The following is a 26,765-nucleotide window of genomic DNA, read 5'->3' as shown; positions in this document are numbered from 1 at the left end:
TTTAAATGTAGAAGTAAAATCTATATTTAAAGAAACTGCTTCTTAAGAAGATTAAGTCACCTGTGCAAGGGTCACCAAGGTAGGGTCAGAAAGGCCATATGATAATGGAACGGGGAGGCCACTGAACCAATGCATCTATTAAATGGAAACCTCATCACATCTTAGGCAATTTAGAAAGTTTGATTCTTAATTAAAGTTTTTCCTTTAGCTTTCTCCAAAAGATTTTTACAATTCTTATAGCTTTTAAACTTTTATTGACATATAATAAATACAAAAAGCACACAGATCATCAATGTTTAGCTTGAGGAATGTTTGTAAAGTAACCACATAACCCCCTCACAGATTGAAAAATGAAGAAGTTGCTGGTACTCCAGAAGCTCCCCCATGCTCCTTCCCATTTTCTCTCACAAGTGAACCACTATTCCAGTTCTAGCACTAAAGATTATTATACATCTTACTGAAATGTACGTAAGTAAATGCATACAGTATTTATTCTTTTGTGTCTGCTTCATTCATACATTATGTTTGATATTCATCTATACTGCTGCATGTAGGGGTATTTTATTCATTGTCATTGTGACATATAAGTACATTTCAAAAGTATGTCACAATTTATCCATTTCACTGTTGATGAACACTTGGGATGTTTGTTGTTTAGGATGGGATCCTTAGCTCCTGGGCCACAGACTGGTACCTGGACATACGGCAGGTGGGTGGTAAGCAAGCGACTATTACCACCTGTGCTCAGCCTCCTATTGTGGCAGTAGACTCTCATAGGAGTGCAAATCTTATCGTGAACTGTCGAGAGAGAGATCTAGGCTGTATGCTCCTTATAAGAATCTAACTAAAGCCTGATGATCTGAGGTGGAGCAGTTTCATACTAAAACCATCCCCCCAGCCCCTACTTCCCACCCTGCCCACCCATGGAAAAATTGTCTTCCACAAAACTGGTCCCTGATGCCAAAAAGGTTGGGGACCATTGGTTTAGGAGGTTATAAAGAGTGCTTTTATGATCATTTTTATGCATGTCTTGGTAAACATGTGTATGCATTTCTGATAGGATTAGACCTAGTTGTGGAATTACTAGGTCAGTTTTTCAAAACGGTTATACCAATCTACATACTTACCAGCAGTATTTGTGGGTTCCACTTGCTTCACATTCTCTACAGCACTGGGCAGCTTCAGTAATCTAGTGGCTATATAGTGGTTTTGTGTTATAATTTTGTACTTTCCTGGTGAATAATACAGTTAAATGCACTTTTATATTTATTGGTCATTGGTGACATGGCCATTGAAGTGATTTGGCCATAATTAAATTTATTCATCTTCCTATTTTTTAATTTAAAGAGCTCTATATTGATAGCAGATGTAAATCTTTTGCAAGATGTGTATATCGCAAATTATTTATATTCTGTAGTTTGCTTTTTCACTCTCTTGAGTCCTTAAGTTCTAAATAATTTTAAAGACATCCAGTTCATCAATAATTCCTTATTTTTTAGTATGGTTAGCATGTTCTATGTTTTCTTTAAGAAATTTTTTCTTCTCTGAAGTTCACAAAGTGAATGATGGCATTTTCTAAAATCTTTATTATTTTGCCTTTCAAACTGGGTCCACCATCCAATATTATTTTATATAGTTCAATGAGGAATTACAATTATTATTTTCCAGTTAGACTTCCTATTGATTCAGCACTGCTTATTGAAATGAACACTCACCTTCAGCGCATTGTAGTGACATCTGTTTAATAACTCAATTGATCTTTATGTGTGGGTCTATTACTAGACTCTATTCTATTTGTCTACCCTTATATCAATGACACATGCCTTAATTACTGTAGTATCAATATCTGATGGAATAAGTCCTCCAATTTTGTTCTTTACACTTCCATATATACTTAAGAATCATTTATCATCCACAAGAAAACATAACTTATGGAGATTTTGACTGAAATTGCATTGCACTCCTAAATAATTTTGATGGACATTGACATATTTGCAATACTGTCTTTTATTCCATCAATATGCTATAACCCTCCATTTGTTGAAGTCTTTAATTTCTCACAATAACATTTTGTTTTCTGTGTAACACACATCATTTGTTGTTTGCTTAGTTTTACTATTGAATTGGATAATAAAATTATTGCCTTTTTAGTTTTCTTTCTTTTTTAATATACACATTTTAAAGCAATACATTTCCTTGTAATTATGACTGTAGCTACACCTCACATGTTTGAGTAAATGGTATTTTTATGATTTAGTTTGAAATGCTTTCCAAATTTTGTTTTTATTTTTTCTTTGACCCATGAATTATTTAGAAGTGTAAGCTATATTGTCAAAGACAGCTTTTTGTCAGTGATCTCCCACTAATATTACTCTGGAGGAGAGCACACTCTGTATGATTCCAATCTTTGGAACTTGTAAAGATTTGCTTTAGGAACCAACATATGGTCTTTTTTATGTGTATTTGAAAAAAATGAATCCTACAGATGTGAATACAGTGTTCTACATGTGTCAATTAGGTCATGTGAATTGCTAAAATTTTCTATGTGTTTGCTAACTTTTTGTCTATTATATCAGGTAAGAGAGGTGCATTAAAATCTTCAACTATGATTTGTAAAGTTAACTGTTTTTTAATATTAGGTTTATTAGGTTTGTTTTATTTATGTTATTCTACATAAATAAAATTATTATATTTTCATAATAGATTTATCCATTTATCATTATGAAATGTCTGTGCACAGCCAGCCATAGTCTTTTTCTCATGGTCTACTTTCTTGATGTTAGTATAGCTATGCCAGCATTCTCAGATATAGTATTTACCTTTTCTATCTTATTTTTAATCCTTTAGTTTCAGTATTTCTCTGTTATTGTTTTTATGCTACAACCCTTACAGAAAGTATGTATTCAGGATTTTAAAATATCTAGACTAAGAATATTTGTTTTACTTGGGTTTTTGAGCCCACTTACATTTAATGTGACTATTAATATATTTGGGTTTATCTGCTACCTTATTCTTTGTTTCCTAATGGTCCCATCAGTTTTTTATTCATTTTGCCTCCTCTCTTGTAGTTTTTTTAAGTAACCAACAATATTTAGCTTTATTTTCACTCGTCGTTTGCTTGCTAGTTATACTTTATTTAATTATTTTTAAATGTTACCCTAAAGATTTTACTACCATAGTTGACTTTTACATTCTACTATAAGTGAGTACTTTTACAATTACCAGGATGACGCAAGGGTTTTAGAACACTGCAAATATATTAATTCCTCTCCAAATTTTTGTATAATTGTCATTTATTTTAACCCCAGTGATATTTACTATTTTAAGTGAATATACATTTAGATTTACCCATATATTTACTTTCATTGGTCTTCATTACTTTCTAAATTTCATATTTTTATTAGGAATAATTTTCCTTCTGCCTGAAGAACTCCCCTAAATTTTTCTTCTATTGTGAATCTCCTGACAATGAGTTCCTTTTTTAATTCTGATATTGTCATTTTCTTCATGTTGGGTTTTTAAGGTTATGATTATTTCCTTTCATCACTTTAGAGACAGATGTTAGTGTCTTCTGGCTTCCATCATCACTCTTGTTGTTATGCTTCTGAAAGTAATGTATATATTTTTCTTAGCTATTTTGTAAATATTCTCTTTATCTTTGGCTAAACAGACCATTATGAACATAGATCCCCAATTAGGGACTCCGGGACACATAGGAAGCTTTGCTTAAATGTATTGTATCTGGTCCTGCTGTCTCTCAGCATCCACCTCACTTACACAAAATTTTTGGATCCTTGACTAATTAACTCATTATCACAATCTAACTTGCAGAGTACGCTTGTGTAAATGCGAATCTCCTCCCGGATTCTGTAACCTCATAGGCTGTTGTGCACACATGACCATATAATGCATTTAAAGTGCTTAGCAGGGTTTCTGTTACAGAATAAAGCCCTAAGCAAACTCTTGTTAGGACTATGATGAAGGTGATGGTGTTGATTATGAAGTAAGCAGATACACAGATGATGGCAGCATTCTATTTTGGAGGATTATCAATAAGACAGAAGCAGGAGGATGCTTCCTTTACTCCTCTAAAATGTACCACCAGCTTGAAAGAATAGCGATTTTAATCAGTCATGGAGCATCTCGCTTCTTCTAATTTTGTGAGATTTTAAAGTAAGGTCATTAAAGACAACGTGGTGATTCAAGATTACATCAAGAAACACTTTTTTTTCCTTTATCTTTAAAATATAAATGGAGGTATAATGATAAATATTAAATTGGAGCTCCTGAGCATCTGACATTCCCAATGTAGTCATTTTTTTGTGATTCAAAGGGATTCTATGTTGTCAATGTTTTTAAACACAGTAGTTCACTCACTTAATAGACAACCCTGCAAGATCATCTGCAAGATTTAGATACAAGATCTAAAAGCCCTTCAGAGTGAAAGTAACATAAAGGCATGAATTACTGCAGACTTTTACCTGTGTCTCCTCTTACATGAGAGCCCTGCAACTACTAGCATTGTGGCCTCTAGCCAATAATTTAACCTAAGTCTTATAACCATGACTTGTGAAATGGAGAAAATAGAAAATGCTTCAAATGTTTGTGAGCATTATTATTATCAGCTAACCATTACTATCATTATAAAGATGTCTTAATCAAAAAGAGAGGAAGAAAAGGACACCTACATGATTCAGAAGCCATGACATCATACCCATCCTTTCCAGCTTTATCTAAATATATCAAACTATTAATTGTTCCTTAATTATACTCTAATTCACTCATTCCCAATCATTTGTTAAGCATCTACTATCTTTCAGACATTGAAATACAACCTTACACCTTGGACCCTTCCTTAACAAGTTTATGATCTGGCAAAAGATCATTATTATTCCATTATTTACACTGTCCCTTTAATCTGGACATAATTCCTTGCTACCAACTCCACTCAGGAAACATTTTTTACTACCTCCAAGCAGCCTGAATTGGTCTGCCCTCTTCTGTTTTATTTTTACCTTGAACATAGCATTTAAGACGCTGGGTCATATGGAACAGTTAGTCATATGTATGGTAAATTCCGTTATGGGAAGGATGGTATTTTTAAATTTAGCATCTTAGTTATTTCTGTCTCCAAGAGCACTAGTAGCTGCAACTAGAAGCAGACACTACACATGCATAAACACACATGGGCAAAATAATAATACTACCTATTTTCCTATGGAATTGTATATTTTTAAAATACTTTCTCACATATCCTTTTTTTTAACCTCACAGTAATTTTAAAAATGTATTAATGTGTAAGAAAAAAATTGCTTAAATGAGCTGCCAAAAGTCATCAAAAGATAAAGCAGGGAAGCATTAAAAAAAAAAAAAAAGACTTTCAACTCCTGGTTCAGTGATTTTTCTACCACAATCTTATTGCCTTCTATGAGCCATCCTACAATTTATCACTTTCACATGGACTTTGAGGGAACATTTAGGCAGAAGATTGGAATTTAGAAATGAGAATGATCAGGAGAGTGAAAGATTTACTGCCTTCTTGAGAAGGATGAAAAAGCTGTTGTTAACAAAGCACAAGCCTACATTCTAAATGCAATTGTAGTCAATAAGTTCTGACACTATTTACCCACTAAAATATAACCTAGGTCAAAACCTTTTTACCTGTATGAACTGCCAGCGTGTTCAAGTTCATATCCATAGCAGTAAGGTTCAAGGCTATGTTCATCTCTCAATAAACCATATGATACTGATTATTATGCTAATAAAATACATAATTGATTTCTCCAAGTATATATATAAATCAATACATATATATGAATTATGAATAGTATATGTACATATACACACACACACACATATATGATTGTCATTGTAAAGAAGTAACATTAGACAAGCTCCTGGTTCAGACAGCTCTCTTATTAAATAAATATTCTACAATGTCAACTGGAGAAAGGAGACAGCTGGACAGAATCCAGTGATCTGAGCCTGGAATTCATGAACTATCTTCTTTTGATCTATCAGATTCTTCTAACATTTAATCTTTTCTTTTCTTGAAAAATTAGATCTGACTTAAAGTTATTTTTCAACATGCATGGTTTTCTAGCTAATAGTGATACTACAAATGGGGTATGCTTAAAAAGGCATTTGGATCCATCGAAGGGAATTTAACAGCCTAAAACAAACTAGGTCAAAGTGATCATGCTTCCAACATTCCCAGTGACTAAGGACGTGAGACTTTGCTGAATTATCTCTTCTCCTTTACCTGACCAGTTCCCCCCGAGTCATTTGAACGAGTTTACCCAGAGAAGCAAGAACTTTCCACAGATGCTGAGCTCATCAATTTTTCTATGCCTTGGGACGACAGAAGGAATAATATTTTGACATCTATATTGCCTCCCCCACCCAAAAAAAATGCTTTGTAGCTGAGGTATAAGAAAGGAAGAGACAAAAGCATGGATTTAATTAATTAATTAATTAATTAATTTTTTATGCTGGATAAGAAATCTTTTATCGTATTATCACATCATAGGGAGGAAAGCAAAGCAGGTAACTTGGTGTAATAGATTACTTTGCATAGTGCCTCTTGGTACCTAGGGAATGCATAGTAATCATTACCATTAGTAAAGCACCTCAAGAGAGGATTGAGAAAAGTTAGATACAAAAAAGTTTTGTTTGTACTACCCTAAAGTCATCAACTACAAAAAATTAAAAACACTCCTCTCCCCTTAGATACTTAAAATAACAAAAATGGTTTCTCAGAACAATTTAAATCAAGACAATGTCTTTTACAAATTTGTGAGGCTCTAATTGTAGCTTATGCACACTAAATGTTTCTCTTTATTTTACCTCCACCAATTCACATATACATCTTTTGGTTTTTTGTTGTTTGTTTTTGTTGTTGTTGTTTGCAATGGAGTCTCGCTCTGTCACCTGACTGGAGTGCAGTGACACAATCTTCGCTCACTGCAATCTCTGCCTCCTGAGTTCAAGCAATTCCCTTGCCTCAGCCTCCCTAGTAGCTGGGTTTACCAGTGCGTGCAACCATGAGCAGCTAATTTTTTGTATTTTGGTAGAGATAGGGTTTCACCATGTTGGCCAGGATGGTCTCCATCTCCTGACCTTGGGATCTGCCCACCTCGGCTTCCCAAAGTGCTGTGATTACAGGCGTGAGCCACTGTACCCGGTCCATATACACCTTTTAAAAGGATCTAAGTCTCCAGGTGTTTTTTCAAACTGACCCCAAGTTTTAATTCTCAATTCACATGATGGGGCTACAAGCAAGTGCAGAACCTGATTTATTGCTATGGGATAAGGCTCTCTGAATAAAATACCAGCCCTGTTGGCCAACTGGCAGCCCTCTGGTTTGCATACTCTTGTCATTACTTCCAGGCCATTAAGCTGATCTTGAGTAGATATTTTACTGTCATTAATTAAAGTGGTATAATGGCATTCAGTGATTTCATTACTATAGCAATAAATGGGGGAGGGGTGATGACAAAATGGAGACTTATAGGCATTGAATTTGAACTAAATTGAAGAAGTTAAAAAAAAATGTTAAGAAAGCCAGTGTTTTAAAGCACTGATTATCAATACATTTGTTTTATTCAACAAAAATAGATTGAGGGCCTACAATGAGTCAGACACTGTTTTGGGTGCTAAAGCACAGAGCTTTGAATATGGCAAACAAGACCCCTAGATTCACAGAATGTATTTTTCAGTGGGGTAAAAAAACAAAGTGGGCACATATACCAGAAACTAGTAGTTAGTTATAAGTGCTATGAAGAAAATAAAACTAGATGAAAAGATGGAAAATGGCCAAACACTTAATATAGTGCTTCCTGAGGTGTACCATTTAAACTTATACCAAAATACTGAAAAGCACCCAGTCCTTCTGAAATCAAGTAAAAATTGGGACAGCTGAGGAAAACATGGTGAGAATTAAATGAAGAAAAATCTTCACATGTTTTAAGAAGAATGACAACAAAAAAAAGTCAATGGAGCCAGAGAATATTGCCCTAGAGAAAAGGGTTAGCAAAGTCCGCAGGGTCTAGATCATGGAAGGTCTGAAAAAGGCCCAAATAATTGTACTATTTATTGAAAACCTACTCTGTGTCAGGCACTGCTCTAAATCCTGAGGATTGGAACAGTGGGAGGGAAAAAAGCAATTTTTTCTGACTTCAGGGAGCTCACTTTCTAGTTTCTAGATATAAACAAATTTTTTAAAGTATAAGGGCTATAGTGAAAAAGTGATATAAGAAAAATAATTGGTACATAGTCGGGGGAGGCATACAATATTATATAGGATAGTGTGGTAAATAAAAGATGATGGCAAACTCTTTGACACTTCTTACACTCACAGGTTGAGTTTGATTCCCTTGCCCTTGAATCTGGCTGGTCTTGGTGAGTTTTAACTTGACTGATAGGATACAGTGAAAGTGATGTTCTGACACTCCTGAGGCTGGAACATAAGAATTATTGCTGCTTCTGCTCAAGGAAGTTCTCCTAGAATCCACACCCTGGAATGCCTGAGAGCACCATGCTGGAGACATCATGTGTAGACAAGACCCTTTGCCTGTGATAGGCAGCATCTAAAATGGCTCCCACTGACCTCCACTCTCTGATATTCATATACTACGTAGCCTCTTCTGCTTAGTATGGGTCAGACCTAGTGATTTTATTCTAACACAATGTATTGGAATATCACTTCCAAGTGTACATTACAAAAAACTCTATCTTTCATCTTGCTTAGCCTCTCTCTACCCTCCTCTCTCCCTCTCTGTCTCTTTCCCTCTCCCTAAGATCCCTTACTCTGGGTAATGCAAGTTGCCATGTTGTGGGCAAACCTATCGAGAGGCCCATGTGACAGACACTAAGGTCTCCAGCAAACAACCAGTAAGGACATAAGACCTGCTAACAGCAACATGAGTGAGTCTGGAAGTTGGTCCTTTCCCAGCCAAGACTTGAGATGATTGCAACGCTAGCAAACACCTTGATTGCAGTCTTGCAAAAGCTGCTGAGCCAGAGCACCTAGCTAAGTGACCTGGATTCTTAACCGATAGAAACTGCGAGATAATTTTTGTCATACTAAGCTACTCATTTGGAGGAGTAGTTTGCAACAGACAATTAATACACTGAAAGACAATCATAGCTGAGGCCAGCCTTCCATTTGTCCCTGCCACAGTGCCAGGCATGGGAGTGATGCTTCCCTTGGAGCCTATCCACCAACTGAATAACACTAAGAACCTGCTGCCAATGTCCCTCGCAATAGAAGATTCACCTAGCCAAGTCCCACCCAAATTGTGATCTAAAATAAAAATGATTTTCATTTTAAACTACTGTGTTTGTGAATAGTTTCATATGCAGAAATAGGTGGAACAGGCGGTTAAAAATATGTCTCTGACAAGGTGACATCTGAGCAAACATCTGAAAGAAATAAGGGATTGAGCCATGCCAATATCAGACAAAGGGGATAGTAAGTAAAGCACCCAGGTGAAAACATGCTAGGCATGTTCAAGGAACATCGAGTGGCCCTGTAGCTGAAATAGCCTAAGTAAAGAATGGATTGTCAGCCAGACATGGTTGCTCATGCCTGTAACCCTGTAATCCCAGCATTTTGGCAGGCTGACACAAGACGACTGCTTGATGCCACCAGCCTGGACAACATAGGGAGATCTGGTCTCTACAAAAAATGTTAAAAATTAGCTTGGCATGATGGCGTATGCCTGTAGTCCCAGCTACTCAGAAGGCTGATGCAGGAGGATCACTTGAGCTCAGGAATTCAAAGCTGCAGCAGGCTATGATCATGCCACTGCACTTCAGTCTGGGTGACAGAGCAAGACCCTGTCTTGAAAAAGTAAAAATAAAACCCTGTCTCTACTAAAAATATTTTTTTACAAAATTAGCTGGGCAGTAGTGACTCATGCCTATAATCCCAGCAACTTAGGAGGCTGAGGGAAAGAGAATCGCTTGAGCATGGGAGGCGGAGGTTGTGGTGAGCCAAGATGGTGCCACTGCACTCCAGTCTGGGCAACAGAGTGAGACCTCATTTCTAAATAAACAAATAATAATAATAGAGTGTATAGCTCAGATGATAGCTGATGATGAAGACCATTTGCAAGGACTGGTATTTAACATTGAGTGAGCTGCAGAGTTTTAAGCAGTGGCTCAAAGTTTTGTGTAGAATATTCTGTCATAAAATTTTGTCTCTTAGTCCCACTTCCTTCACCTTTAATTGCTATATCCAAATGGTGAGAGCCATAAGCCTACAGTGGACACCCTCATAGCATCGACCAGTCACCAACAACCCATCCGTTTCAAATTTCCCCTAAGAGAATGTCTCAGAGACTCCGGAGTCTGTGTGTGGCCTGTGTCTTCACCCTTTCCCATTCCTCTTCTTTGCCTGGCCATATTTGCAGTTCAGCACTGCTGCTTTCATTCTTGGAGTGTTTACATTAACTTGAAGTTGTTAACCTAGTTGTGTTGCAGAATGTTCAGACAGTGCCAGAGGCTATAAATAAATAACAGTTATTTCAGGTCTGCCTGGCAAACAAGCGCCTGGATTCCGCAGAGACCCCAGGGACTATGACTGCTGCAGTGCTGAAAGCCTCAAGTAGGTCTAAAAGCAAGTATTCTCAAGGAATACTAAGCAGGCACACTCTCTGTGATACAGTTAGATCGCCCATCAACATGCATCTTCTGATTGCCACAGACCAATAAACAGACCTCTCTGTCATACCAACTTGGAATAAACCACAGCTAACTTGAGCTCAATTTTTCCATATTATCCACCAGATTTATTATCTCCTCAAACAGAAGCAACGGACAAATTACCAAAACAAAGTCTCCTAAGCAATTTTTTTTTACTAATGCTAAAAAATTTATAGAGAAATGGGTCCCAAATTACTCAAGTAGGAAGAAATTTTTTTAACATCTCCTCAACGACCAGTACCTGATTGTATGAACTTGGACTAGATAATTCATTTTTCTACCTCAGTTTCTCTAATTGTAAAATGGAAGTGAAACTACTTATGCCATAATGTCAATGATAATTTAAATGAGAAAATACAAGTATTTAGAAAAGTATCTATTGTGTAATTAATAGTCACTAAATATTAGTTTATCAACTTAAAATATTGCTGCCTGTTTTTCTCACTACATTATAGGAGTTTACATTCAACTAAGTTTTCTGAAAAAAGAAAATTCCATGACATTACAATGAATTCAGTAGCACTTGAAAATGAATATGTAATTCATTATCTATTAGAGAATTGGATCTATTTGAAACACAGCATATATTTAAGAAAGAAAAAATGTTTCTTGAATTCCATGCCTCTGGAATGTATGGCTGCCACAGAGTTTGAGAATTTCTGGTCCAGGGCTCAGAGCACATTTACCTCCTTCCTCTTCATCATTTATTTACATCTCTAGCATTATACAATAAAATTATTGCTCAGAATTATGATTCATTGCCTCAGAGTCTCACAAAAGAATGTAATCAAAATTCACATTTGAATGTGAGACTCTAGCAACAAAGTAGAAAACAACAAAGAAAAGTCCATCTGATTCAGCTTCAGTGAAGTGTAATAGTCAATAAATCAAAATTTTTCTTTCCTACATAGATGGTTAGGGTTTTATAACAATATCATTTCACTGGAGCACCTCAGCATACAAACTGGTAGTCCATGTCTTGATGTATCTATTTTCTCATTTCATGCAACTTCATCTTTTGACAAAACGATACCTAACATGTATAGAGTAAGTCATGAGAAACGGTTGAGGGTACTCAGTTTTCTCCTCTGGTAAAATTCTCATCTCCTTATAGGTAAGTAAATAATTTATGGAAAAAAAATAGCATGTGTCTCATTGAATTACATTGTTAGTCTATAAACCAACTGTAAATAAAAATTACAGTAAATAATATCTTCCAATTTACTACCCATTTACTAGGCTCTCGTGTAGGAGGGAAAGTAGAGGAGATAAATGAATGAAATGTCACCCAATCCATATTCACAAGTTGAGCAATGAAATGATACTATATACTATAAATTAAGTAAGGCAAAGTCTTAATTCGTTACTAGCTAGCAGTCGCTCTAACTTTAACTTCATTAAAATTCTTTTGGACTTAACTTTATATGTGGTAATAGAGAGAAATACCCTGCAAAGAATTGTTACAGAAAAAGGTTGCAAAGGAGTAAAGTAAAATATTTTATGAAAAGGGTAAGGGGACTACATTAATGCATTAGTGTGGCAACTATTTATGGTATAATTAATGAATCTACTCATTTTGAACAATTGTTCCTTTATAACCATTTTTATATTTACCTTTCTTCAAAATCTACAAGATTCCTTAGAGATAAGCCAAAGTGTAAAATTAAATGATATCATGACATCTAATTACTAAGAATAATTCTGTCTTAAGAACAAGAAAATATATTACAGCCAGTGTTCAGCACTGAATCTAGATGGAAATGATGATTTTTGCTTCCCCAAATTAGCTGGCCACGCCCATTTAAAGTCCCTGACTTTGCTCTCTTCCTTGTCTTGGAATTCACATATCCCTAGCAGCTATCTGCAGGCTGAGATTGGACTAGGAATGCTTTGCTCATGTTTTTACCCTGAGAAACTCTTGATAGTATGGGTTAATTATCCCTCATTTCACCTTGAATTATCACTCAGTCAATTAAATATAAATTTAAATGGGAAAAGCAGTTTTCTCCCCCACACAAATGTTTGTTTTTAGCCAAATGTGCTTTCTAAATAACTGGTTGCCATAGTGGCAGGCACTTTGGACAAAGTGTCTCAGAGTGAATAAAGATCATTAAAAATGGCTAATTAGCCATCAGATAAGAAGATGCTATTTGCATGTTCATGTGAGAACCAGAATGCTTGCAAATTTCATGTACGTGCCCGTAAAATGGGAGAGAGGTGAAGGTAAAGAAAATAGTGTTTTCTTTCATCCTTCTTTCTTCCCGATCAGAACTCTATTTCAAAAGCATATTATAGGCTACAAAAATTGCTTGATCCTCTTGGTTACCTGAGTACCAATTACTGCTGCCTTTTTAGAATATCCATCCAGTATCTGTCCTTTCATGGGTCAGTTGTTTGTGATATATATGAAAACAGTGTAGACATTGGTACTTTAGCCATAATTAGACTCTGCTACTTCCCTCACCAATTCAAAGCTCATGATTGTATTTCCAGAGAAATGTTTCTAAGCACAAGGTCACAGAGACACTACCAATTTCAGTTTAACCTGTCTCTTCAATTGACTACTTAAACTGACAACTCTAATTGTCCACTAGTGGATACATTTGTGCATTAAAATGTCTGGTTACATTGTTCTAAACCAAATGATAATCTGACTTCAATAATCAGGTCTGAATTTAGAGGCTAATTGCATCATATCCTTTAACCTTTCAAATGAGTTGCCCTTATAATTTAGCAAAATCCTCCATAGATTTGTCTAAAGCCAAGGATTTCTAAGAAATTAAAATGAAAAGAGCAGATTATTCTATGTGACTGAAAAGTGACAAAGCAATGACCCCCAAGTCTCCAATTTCAAAAGGTTCATAAAATTTGTGTTCATATTGTTTACTTGTTGGATTTATAATTCATTCATTGCCCCCTTACTCTCATTTGCATAAAAAAAGGAGGGAAAGGTCAATATGTCCCTTTTAAAGTATCTACACTTCAGTTCCAGAAAGCACTGTTTAATGGATGGTGTCTCTCCATGCTTCCCACTCTTTCTCCTCCTCTCTCTCTACCTCTCTATCTCCAGCTTCATCCAAAAAACACCTTAATATAAATTTGTTTTGGTTTCAGAAATATTTGAGTCTCGATCCTAATTTTACCCTAAGAAATCAAATAACTCAGCAAGCATCATCTCTCTTTCAATCTGGTTGTTTCTTTAGTGTAAAGATTATTTTTACCTACTCATTTACTAGCAGCACCTTGCATATGTTTAATAAATCATCTTTATATATTTGTTTGTTGCTATGTCATTTGTAACATTTGTAAAAGGTTGAACAGAAATGAAGTGAATTATGTATGGTTAATATGAACCACAGACACTGTCCTCAAAGAGATTATAACCATTCACGTACCCCGTGTAGGGAAGCAATGAAAATGTGTTCTCAGCAAAAGATGAATCTATATGTAAATATCAGTTGCTATTACATGTTACACTTTCTCTATCACTTGTCTACTATGCTATGTCAAAGAAAACTTACAACTCATGTATTTCTCTTCTAATTCCTAGACTGACTAAATTTTACATTCTGTCATTTATTATATTCATTCCACATACAACTTTCAATTGGATAATATTGGTGAAAAAGCAATACATCCAAGGAAAGTACAAGTACAAACATGCCTATTTATGCCTATTTGATCAGAACATTGAATTGAATGGACAATTTGAATTTGTGACATTGAGTCTACTGAATAAATTAATAGAATTCCTCTTTTCCAATTAGAAATGTTCTACCAAGTCTAAGAAAGTCTAGAGGGGCAAAAGGAAAGTTGCTATTCAATGGGGGAGCTTTGGTCATACAAAATGAAAAAGTTCTTGAAATTTACCATAGAGCATTGTACTTATAGTTAACAATACTGTACTATACACTTAGGACATTGTTAAGAGGGTAAATTTCATATATGTATTATTCAACCACAATACAAAATAAAAGTTCAGGAAAGTCTCTATTCCATGGTTGATTGAGAAATCATTGGGATTGGAATAAAGCATAAATAATCATCTATTTAGTCACTAGTAGATTTAATGATAATTTGTTGACCTCCGTAAGTGAAAATACTATTATTTTTTAGTGAAGATACTATTATTTTTTAATCTTCCACAGTGAACAGGCTGTACTTGGTTTGCTTATATGGTGTGCAGCTTCTAGGACTCCTGGAGGATCTAATTCAGTAGGTCAGCTTTATGGTCCCCAAGTTTGCCTTTTAAATAGCACTTCATGGACAGATTCATAAGCAGAGGTCCACGGACCACACTTTGAGAAGTCTAGGGTAGTGTGCCGTCTCTACCCCAACACTGAGGATAGATTTAATAAATTCATTTGCAATAGCTTTTGTGGTTTCTGTGAAACATGCACTTAGGAAACATTGGCCTGGGTGTACTTCCAAGGCTAAAACAGTGTAGTATTTAGGGGTCAATTCTGGGTATAAAATCTATGATTCTGGCACTGTTAATACCAAAACTGGTTGCCATGGTGACAGGAATTATGATCAAAGTGCTTCACATAATGAATAAATTTCATTAACATGACTAAATGACTAATATGCCATCAATAGGAAATTTACTCAATTTATAAATAGCTACAATTCATGGGCAATTTAAATTAGCAGAGGAAAAAATAAAGAGGAAAGAAACTACCCTTGAATCTGCCAGATCTCAGAACCAGTATTTTTTTTAAGCTTCCTATAAATACAGTGAGACACCCGAATGGTGACACTGCCAGTTTAGCCTTTCATTTGGCTACTTTTTGCATAGCACCACTGACTTTGATAAGAATATTAACACTACAGGAGTTATAACAATTTAGAAAAATATTTTAAGGAAGGCTAATAATAACAAAGACATAGATAAAATATATCACCAGGTCACAGGACAGTTCAAGATTACAATTATTTTACTGGAATGAAAACCTTTTAGCTCAAAAATGTTTAAATTACATTATTGACATCTTGATATCTTTGGTATATTCTTCTCTTTTATATAACACCAAATGATTATAAATCAAAATCTTTCAAGAGAATCAAACTCACAGACAATAATTTCCTGGATAAATAACGTTGCATATTTTAAGATGTCTTGGGATTCTTCCCTAATCAGACCTGCTGCAGCTGAAGTCTAGGAAAGTTTTTCATACCACGCGTAAGATGCCATTGGAATGTGGAGGAAGAATTTAAATAATACAGTCTCTATAATGCTGAAAACTTGTCAGATCGTTCACTGATCACTTGCATTTCTATTCTTTTTTGCTATATATGAACAACAGCACTCACAAAATCAAGTTATCAACTTTTTAAAAATCCTCTCAAGAAAAATTTAGATCTAGATCTTAATTGATACACAAGATTAATTCCTAGCTTTCATTTTTTAAAAAAGTTCGTCATAGTTTTCTCTTGTCAAAAACAGAATACCATCATCAAGAGAAGTTGCAAACCACAGTATTGTAGGTGAAGTCCAAACCCATGTTCCATCTTTACAATCCAAGGAAATGATTTTACACTAGGGACAACAATTTGAGTAAGTTAAAAGATTTTGTTCCATTAATGCAACAGACACTGATTGATTATGATGTTACACCATGTGTTAGGCAATGGAGACAAAACTAAACAGGCAAAGGTTCTTCCTGCTCTCTCAAAAGTCTGCATTGTAGCACAGCTTACCATCACAGGGACAGTTTTAGCCGAAGTAGTAAGAATCACAATCCAGGTATGCCAACTATGTGTGGGAGCATAAATATGCTTGGGAGTGGCCCTTTAGGTCTAACAAAGTCACTATTAAGTGAAATATTTATTTCACAAATCCCACTCTGCCTTATGGGCAGGAGTAGGTCCCAGGCAAGTAGAAAATAATCTAACATAAAGGGGCACTTGTGAGGGAGGGAAAAACATCTGTCACAACATAAAAGTGAACGGGTTGCTTTGCAGGGTTGAAGTTTGGAGTAAATGGTGACTACGGTCAGGAGAAGAGAATGGAAAAGTCTTTCCAAAAAAATCTCTCAGACAAATTTGTGTTTTTCTTCAGTTCACTAGCCTTTTCTGAGGGCCAGCCATTCTCCTTTCTAAGTGTCTCACATTGTAACATTCACGCGTTGAAGTAAAATTCCTTCCTAGGACTAAAAGCAGCAAACTGAAACACACCTAGCACCACTGAAACTCATTCCCAGCCCACGGAAGAGAAGCCGAAAGTCAAAGAGGAGCATGTCCTGATTACTCATCAGAGGTTTCAGAATTAAACTCAGGATTCAAATCTTTACTCTCTAGCTGCCTGAACTTGGAGAAATTTCTTAACCTAGCTAAGCTTCTCTCTATAGATCGGTAAAATGAAGATGATAATATTTACTTATCCATGTTGCAAAAACTAAGTAGATAATGGAAGTGGGTAATAAAATTTCTGTTAACAACTCACCAAATGATATCACTAATACTATCATTATCCGTCACCATATGGAATAGAGAAGAACTCATAATAAAAACATCTTTTACACCATTCTAAGAGACAGGAGCTGCTTAATCTTTATAACATTCCATGGCATCAACACTATTATCATTCTCCTTTTTACAGATAAAGAAACTGTAGCAGAGAGAAGTTAAGTAACTCCATAAGGTTGCACAGCCAATAAACGATAATCATCTGAAACATGGTAGGAAAACTGTCATTCCAGGAAGCTTCTCTTAAAAGGCTTTATGCCATTTCTAAACCTGCCTAATATCTCTTTATGTTCATTTATGTTTTCTGCTTCACCCATCTGCTAATGATTCTGTTGTGTTTTCCTTTAATTTCTTCCTATACTTACTTTGCTCAAATCACACATAAGGTCTCCTTGGACCGACTGATACTAGCAGATTCAGACAAAAACCTGATTTTCCCCTTAGACTAATGTTTCTAACTCTGACTTCATACAGTAACTCCTTGTCCTCAGTCCTTCACTAGATCCGTTGTTTAATTGACGTTATATCTTTTTGAGGTGTGACTGCTGGAATTACACCCGATATTCAGGATAATTGGGAAAGTTGTATTGAGTCTGGTTTGCAGTATTTTTTAAAAAAACAATCCAAGCTCTCAAGAATCTTAGAACGTAGTCGATAAAAGAAGCTAACATACTGACAATCTGTGGTGAATAAAGTGGTTGTATTTGGTTATTCGCCTACTCACAGTGCCCTTCACCTTTCCCTACTTACTCAAATGTAATGCACCTTTCCATGGAAGCAGAATGCAATTTTTGTAGGATGACTGGCATTTTAAAAGAAAGTGGTAAAAAATATTTAGTGAACATTACAGAGAAAGGAATAGCATAAAACAATGCTTCCAGAGCCAGTTTCCTGCTCATGACTATTTTGCAGGCCGTTAATAAGTGTACTACAAAGCACAAGTGTTCAGTCTCAAACAAGCTGGGAAAAGTCTGGTTTAAATTAAGTAAAAGAAATTTTTATTTTGTTTCCTTTTTAACAGTGTATGAATTTTCAGAGCCTTCAGTAGGCAACTGCACATTGTGAATCTCCTAGAGGGAAATATGATATAGTGTTTCTTAAATATATTTGACCATGGAATTCTAGCCAACACATTATGGAACTAGAATACAATGAAACACAGTTTAGGAAACACATTTAAGAACCCATAAAAATAAAACAAGCATTATTTAGGGGATGTAAGAAAAATAATCAGCACATCCATCCATCATTGGGATCAGTGGACTCTCACAGGTTGAGGATGGAGAGCAGACCCAGTGAAGGAATTAAGCCTTGGTGCCACATAAAATAGGAGTTCGTTTCCATGGTGTATACCATCATAGGATTCAGTCAGATAAGGATATATGAGTGGCTAGAGAACAACATTCACATTCAAGATGCGTCTTTGCTAGCAAAATAGGAGCTCCTGGCATGTCACTATTGTTTTTCATAGAGCGAACATAATAAAGGTAAAGCGTTTGCCCTTCTGACATCATTAATTTTCTACTTGGCACAAATAATTTCTATAAATTAAATTGACACCTAGAAAAGATTGGTTGTCTGTTCAATGGTAAAACTATATTATATTTCTATTCGAAAAGGCTGAGGAACAAATTATTTTTTCAGATCACCCAAGGAAAGCTAGTTACCATTTTCTGAAAATAGGCCAAATAGATGTGCATGATAGAAAACTTGCCAAACTGCCATCTTTTGTATAGCTCTTCCATTCAACAAAGAAATATGCAGGATAATCTTGTAATTTAAAGACATGGAGGTAAATCTCAGATAAAACAACTAGAATACTTTGAAATGTTGTTCTGGAGAATGATGTGGGGGAAGAAAGCCAGTGAAGGAAGGAGCAGAGGACAGCTGTTTTAATATGTCATTTATTTTTATTTGATATTTGAAGACTTGTGTAAGATACTTTGTTGAAAAATAAAGGAACCACACCTTTACCATTTAATCCTTGTTGGCTAAAATACACAAGTGCAGACATGAATAGTTAACCTTGGAATAATATGGCTTTGACTTACGGCTAACACACACTGTGATAGGGATTCTATTTAAAGTTTGATTACTAAATGATATGTATTTACTCTCTTTCAGGCAAGGAAGAGAGTTGAAATATAACAAGAAAGTATGTTTAATCAGAAAAAAGTTAAATTTGAATAACTTCAAGTGGGGTTCTGAAAAAAATAAGAATCTCTCCTTCAATTTGAAAATATGATTTATTTTCTCCTTCTCCATATTTATTATCTGAATTAATAATTATATAATCCCTCAACTAGTCCACAAACTAATGACAGGCCCATATTTTCCAAAATTCTTTGCTTTTTAATCATTTTACAATATAGATGCATGACAAAAGCGGAGAGAAAGGAGGGAAGGAGAGAGAGACATTAGGGAAAACAACTTGGGAAATTTTTATACAGTTTTTATAAACAAAAGTGTTTTAAAACCATCTCAGCCGGGTGCGGTGGCTCACGCCTGTAATCCCAGCACTTTGGGAGGCTGAGGTGGGTGGATCACGAGGTCAAGAGATCGAGACCATCCTGGCCAACATGGTGAAACCCCGTCTACTAAAAATACAAAAAAAAATTAGCTGGGCACGGTGGCGCGTGCCTGTAATCCCAGCTACTCGGGAGGCAGGAGAATTGCCTGAACCCAGGAGGCGGAGGTTGCGGTGAGCTGAGATCACGCCATTGCACTCCAGCCTGGGTAACAAGAGCGAAACTCCATCTCAAAAAAAAAAAAAAACCATCTCAAACTTTGGCAGTGTTGCTTTTCTGTTCTTTGTGTGTTTTTATTTAATTATAGAAGAATAATCTCAGAAGTTGGTGGTGGTTTCAATTTGTCTGATGGAGAAAGCTACAGAATTACCCTTCATAATACTTAATTAAACATTTCTATCAATTACACTGAATAAATATGCAGTCACAACTGCTGCTAGTTGATTTGACGTTTAAAAAGATGGCATATATTAAAGCCCCAGTTTGACTATGCAACACATTAGATTCAGTTAGCCAACATAGTGATTGTTTTTCCTAAGAGAATTGTTCTTTTTAATTAAAGCATTTGGTTTTCTCTTAGCACTTTACAATGTGTCATGCAAAATACACATAAAATAGTTACTGCATATTTTTCCTCAGCTTTCTCACTCCAGATCCCGAATAATTTGATCCAGAATAATTTCTGAAGAGTTTATTTACTCAAACTGGGAGAAAAAACATACTACTGGCAAGTTTGGTAATCCGAAAATCTACTTTATCAAGAAATCGTGCTACTTAGAAAACTCCTATAGAAAACATTATGAGATGATGTGGGATCTTCTGCCTCCTTTTCACTCATAATTGACAGTGAAATCTTCGGTTTCATGCATTGAGACATATGTTGAAAAAACCGAGTCATATGAGAAAATTACTGTTTCAAATACTAAAGATCAGGTAAAAATAAAGAATATGGGTTTTCACCCCAAAGTAATGATCAGAACTGAATGTGCTTTCTCTGAAATACTGCAATTAAATAAAAAGTGTAAACTGTGTTTGAATTCGCTTTAATTTTTCAAACTAATGTCTGCTCATAATATATATTGACCGATCCATCAACTGTAATTCAGGAATGTTTCCATTCTTTTGTTGCCTCTGCCTTTTACGCCCTGGATTTACTTATTAAAAGTGAGTATTAGATGAAATTGTGCTTATCTAGTATGCCTGAACCATTAAAAGAAAGTGTGATTCTGCTGGACTTTCTCTTTGCATCGATGCTAGCCGAGATTTTAGATACTCTGAAATCAGTTCCTACTGTAGAACCACTTTCAATGGAAACTAAGCATAGGATTGCCAGAGACTATATACACATCTGTATGACTGAAGATTCTAAAGAAAAAATTAATGAAGCCATTTTATGGTCTTATGTGGTGCTAAATACAGGTTTTACTTTTTAACAGGTATTCCTAATTCACTGCTTTTTCTAAAGCTACAGTTTAAAGAAACAAAAGACCCCCTCTCGCAGAAAATACAATTGTGTGTGTGTGTGTGTGTGTGTGTGTGTGTGTGAGAGAGAGAGATTGAGAGAGAGAGAGAGAGAGAGAGTGAGTTATTAGGGGAAGTCACCAGAAACACAACATTCATCTTTCCTCATGAAAATACAGACTTAAAAATTGGACTCAGAAACTATCGCCTCTGGCCACCCATCCATTTTAGGAGCCTGCATGCCTGCCCTGCCTCAAATTTGGTTACTATATCTACCTTCTCTCTGACTCTTCCCTCTCTCCCTGTACCCAATGAAAAGAGAGCCAACTTTTTTTTATTCTGAAATATGTCCTTCCTTTTGTTCTTTCATCTTAAGAAAACAAAATAAGATTGTATAGAGTTGGTTTTAGCAACTCATAGAAAAATCTCTGTCCAAACTTCAATGATATTGACTAAGTGAGGGAACCCTATGGGACAGAGAGCCGAGGTGACCATCACGGGAAGCAAGGACTCGATGATGTCACATGAACCTTTGAGGCGTGCATGTCCTACAGATGCAGGGATACAAGAAACGTGATTCGCTTCCTATTATCCATAGGGCAGAACTCCAAAGCACCACGTTTAATGAAAGAATATACTCCACAAACAAAAAAAAATAAAGGCATTTATGGATATAAAGCACTAGAATAGGAATACAATTGTAATCCAATTTGAGGAAACTGAATTAGCTTTAAAATTTAAAACACCATTGGATTCAATTTCCAACTGAATTATTTATTTAAGTAGCCTTGGGAAATTATTTAAGTAATCTCTATGGGTGTCTGTTTCTATATTTTATAAATGGAGATAATGTTGTCTGCGTGGTAGGGTGGGAAAAGTAATGCATGCATGTACATAAAGCTCACAACACAGTGACAGAGTTCGTCCTTATAAAGTCTATGTATGGGCTTGAGGTGGAAGAAGGAGGCAATCAAAAGTAATGAAGAGAAGAATCCAGAAGAGTATCTGTCATTCCTTAATCTATGCAGACTCTTCAGGGTTGTTTTTATTCCTGTAGTCTCTTCTCTTGGAAGTGTACGATACCAGAATACAGGCAGTTTAAAAAGTGTTTTAATATAACAAGTAAAACCAAAAGTAAAATTTGAGATATGGAATGAGGATAAGAAGAATCACTCAGTAACAGTGGGAATAACCACTGGTTTTCCTAAGAGGCTGAGATGACTAAGGGAAGTAAGCTTAGAAACCTAATCTGTGTCTGAGGAAAAACATAAAACATTTTCAGACAAGAAAACATTGGCAGCTAGAGGAGCTGCTTGGGAGACATATTGGCATCCCAAAATACTCGGTGGATACTAGTACAGATGGGTACTAGGTGGGTACTAGGACAGCTATAGATATCCTAAGTGTGAGAAAAGATGAGGCAAGTTTATTTTGATTTAAATTTGTTAATTGAAATTCTTTAATAAAGAAGAGCTATCCTTTTTTCCCCATGTATTTATTTATTTAAGATACAGATATAGATGATAGATACAGATGCTCTGTACAAACTCATGGATAATTCTCTATTTAGAGTTACAATCCGATACTGTCATGACTTATTTTGTTGCCCAGAGTATCCCAGCTTTGGTCATTAGGAACTGCTTTAGGTTTGCTTTTGTATCCATTCAGGTTGACCATATGATTTTTTAAGCACTTTCTTACTTTCTGGAATCATTTTCAACATGTTTCTAGTTCATGTTATATTTTTTTCAGACACAGCCATGGAAGCACTCATTTCTCCAAAAATCCCTGATTCCTTTTATAGAGGGATATCTAGAAACCAAGTATTCTAGGATTTAGACACCAAGAGTGGAATGCTAGGTGAGTTCATTGTTCTCTGGGCATCACTGCATCAAGCCCTCTCAGCAGCTAGAGCTACAAACTGTATGTATGATTTGAACATACACATAGATGCACATCTTTATATATCAGAAATTTATAAGAAGATTTTCTTTTGTGGACATGAATTGATCTACATTTACAAAAAATCAGGGTCACACTTGCTGGTAATAAAAATCATTGATTAAAAATATAAAGGTAACATTCTAATAGTCTACAGGCAGATATATCCATACATAAGCTCCTGAGGAGCTTAAATTTATAAATATTGTTTATACAGCTTGATGTGAAACAAATATAAATAACCCTAGCAAATTATGTAAGCCATTAGGGGTTGCTTTAAAAACTCTATTTCGGCCTGTAGTTAAGGTTCTCTTGTGACACACAATAACTTTCTGGGAAGGGATCATCTTTCACGGAAAGGTACTGTGAGAATTTCTGGTAGCATGGAATGATTTGAGTTTTCATCATTATAGGTCATTATCTGAATTTTCCTTCTGCTACCACTCCTCCTCTGAACCCTGACCACTATCTGTTCTATCTCAAGTTTTAGGCTTGATTATTGTGATACAACTTTAAAAATCCATGAATCCTGAAGAGGAACTGAAATGATTTGGGTCTATAATCCAGAATGCTCACTATGTAATAACCCACCTTGGCCTAGCATAACTAACTCCATTTTAGCTGTAAACTCCAACCTGGCTTCACCCTCCTTACCAGTTATGGATGCATAACTGGGTCATGCTGCACTTAGAGGCATTGAAGTGTACTGTTCTTAACACTTGTAACCATTGTAACCACATCCTGCTTGGCATACCTCCCCCCTGATATTGTAAGAAAAAAGTTTCCCTTTGATCATTGTGTAGAAGGAGCCTGATCACCCCCCTTCTTGACCACCTGTGCCCACAGTCCCTTCCTCTAACCTGCTTTTCTGCTTCTGTAAAATTCTGTTTCAGCTAGGTACTCCCTCCCCTACCTAAATCAAGGTATAAAAGATAATCAGTCCCCTTCCTCGGGCTGAGAGAATTTTGAGCATTAGCCGTCTCTCAGTTGCTGGCTAATCAATAAAGGACTCTTAAATTGGAACTCAGAGTGTGGCGCATTCCTTCTAACTCACTCGGTTACAACTAAAAATAAAGCAAGTCCATCTTGGGTACTAATCCACTATGTTGACTTTTTTGCCTCTAGGATTTCTACTTTATACAGTGTTACCATAAGTCCTTCCCTTAGGTCAAAACAACCTTGATCATAAATCCTGACTTTAGGCAAATTTACATAGCACTCCTGCCTCCCTCTGAGGGGTTGAATTCAATTGTCCTACATATTGATTCCCTATATTGTATAAGTAAGTCTTGGGTCTTAGGGGTAATGGCACCAGGATCCAACATCTTATCTCACAGCCACCAAAGATTGTGGCTCCTTTTCCACAGTCCCTACTTCTTTGATCTCCCAGTTCTCTTGTCCCTTGAAGGTAGATTTGCAAAGGTCTGCTCATCATGGAACATATTATTTAAGCAAATATTTACGTAGAATTTAATAAACAGCAGTTCAGAATGACTTTGGAAATTTTTCCTCTGTCTTTAAGGTTCTCATGCATAGAAGAATGAAATAAGAATGTGAGTTATTGATACAAGTAATGGTTCAGGGAACATTTAGATTTATCAATTACTACAATGTTGTTAACTAAGCCTCAAAGGACTTCATAATTGTGTTATCCATTAAACTAGCATTTAACAGTAAAAAAAATGATGAGCACTTTGTTTTCTAATAATATTCCTGGAGGTTATTATGCAATACTAAATTTATATTAGAAGATTTCTCATCTCAAATAATTGGTGGTTAAAGTTGGATAATAGAGATACCAAAATTGTAGTATAAAATACCAAGTTTGAAAATTGAAATTATTATAATTAGAGAAGTTTGAAAACTGAAATTATTATAATTAGAGCTATATATTAAAATATAGAATTTAGAGAATTCTCTGGCTTAAGGGTTATATTTTCATTAATGAGGCTGAGAACCAAGGAGGAGCAAATATTTTTGAAGCTTTCAAAATTGATCAGGACTAAATGAGAGTGCATTGTTCTCTAATATAAGGTCCTGTGCTCTGAAACAGTGCCAGATAGTATTGTATATGGGCCAGCTATAGTCATGCTGGTAAATTTCACTAATTGCAGAACAAAAAGCTACTAGCAATTGGTAAAGGAAAACAGTATTTCTACTAAACTAATCTGATAAGGAATTTGAGAAATAAGAAATGAAACCCAGATTAAATGGCCCCTAGAGTGCTTTAACTTTGCATTCAATTATACTAAGAAAAAACTGTTTTTAGCTTTTCAACGAATGAATGTTCAGGTTTCCAAGGTAAGTAATATACCCAGTGTATTTATTTCCATCTCCATGGACTTTTCTCTAGAACACCCTCCTAATTCGTCACCTTCTCTCCAGCTTTGCATTCACAATATTTTGAATAATGGAGAGTATTTTTTCCAAAGATCAAATAAATTACTCCCCTGTCCTGATGAAAATCCCTCAAAGCCACCCTCTGTCCTCCTCTTCCCATTCCCTTGATAATGACTAAACATCTTAGCATAGCATACAGCACTGTTCATGGTATGGTACCACCCCAGGACAAATGCATGTTACCATAAAACTATTTGCTCTGAACATCTTAAAGTTTCCTGAATGGGTTACTTTCTCTCTTTCCCCTAAAACTTCAGTCATGCTCACTCCTTAGCATGGATCATCTGTCTTCAACATTTTCATCATTGGTTAACTTCTGTTAATCTTTCCATTCTAAATTTGAGTGTTCTAGAAAGCTTTCTGTTACCAACTAGCCTGTCTCCCAGTGGTGCCTCCAGTTGGTCTAGTAGGCATGTCCTATGTAATAAAATTACATAAATCACAAATTTCTCACATCTTTAATTATCACAGTGTCAGATTCTTTTGAGCAGGAAAAAAATTTTGTTTATTACTGCATCTCAAGAATTCAATAGTCTGGCAAATGACTGGCCATAGTTAAATTGTTATTTTTATTACTCCAGTATCCACATACTGTCCTGGCTTTTGCTGAAACCTCTAGTACATGAGTCTTGGTAATAATCATGAGAGAAGCCATTTGAGACTAGAAATGCTCATTTTCTGATAACTGGAAGTTAGTGGATAAGCATGAGATCTAGGATTGACCAACTGAACATTCTCAGGACTATAAATCCAAAAACAAAGCATATAAGACAAAGATTATTCATAGTAGTATCTGTGCTCTCAGGAGCTTATGGAAACTATGATTAGCAATCAGAGTTATGAGAAGACCATGAACAAGCTTGGGCACCTACCTGACTGACTGTATTCTGTAATGTCTTCTTGCCTTGTTTTCTGTGTTCAGGACTTTAATTCAATGAACTTCAAGGTCTACAAATAAATTTATTTTCTGATTAGGTTAGTCAGTAATAGTTTCTATTGTTCACTACCAAGACTTTGATGAAAAGAAAGAAACTCAAAATTATAATGACTCAATAGTCAGATGGATGGACTGATACAAAAATGATTCAATCAATGAATGAGTAAAACAACAAAGCAACAAAGAAAAAATAGGCTCAATTTCCACTATATTTGCCATTGTTTTTCTTCCTCTTCCAATTACTTGACTTCCCAATCTTTTCTGCAACAGCAAGTAATTTTTAAAATAAATAAATATTATAGTTTCCTAGAAACCCTTAGGGT

General features: G+C 35.6%; 1 long non-coding RNA gene across 12 annotated transcripts in view; it reads right to left on the bottom strand.

Annotated features, from left to right (window-relative positions):
• LOC144580716 (uncharacterized) overlaps positions 1–26,765 on the bottom strand; it is a 611,731-nt gene that overhangs the window by 429,597 nt on the left and 155,369 nt on the right. For 11 of the 12 annotated variants that reach the window (XR_013530725.1, XR_013530726.1, XR_013530720.1 and 8 more), the window contains one exon: positions 931–26,453. This is a non-coding gene — a long non-coding RNA (uncharacterized LOC144580716). Of the gene's footprint in view, positions 1–930; positions 26,454–26,765 lie in introns of those variants that run through there. The other variant, XR_013530719.1, reaches the window with a different exon arrangement.

The sequence above is a fragment of the Callithrix jacchus genome, chromosome 2 (genome assembly GCF_049354715.1).
Source record: "Callithrix jacchus isolate 240 chromosome 2, calJac240_pri, whole genome shotgun sequence".
In the NCBI taxonomy this organism is placed as follows: Eukaryota; Metazoa; Chordata; class Mammalia; order Primates; family Cebidae; genus Callithrix; species Callithrix jacchus.
Note: the sequence above shows the minus strand (reverse complement) of the source record. Positions and strands in the feature narration are given on the sequence as shown.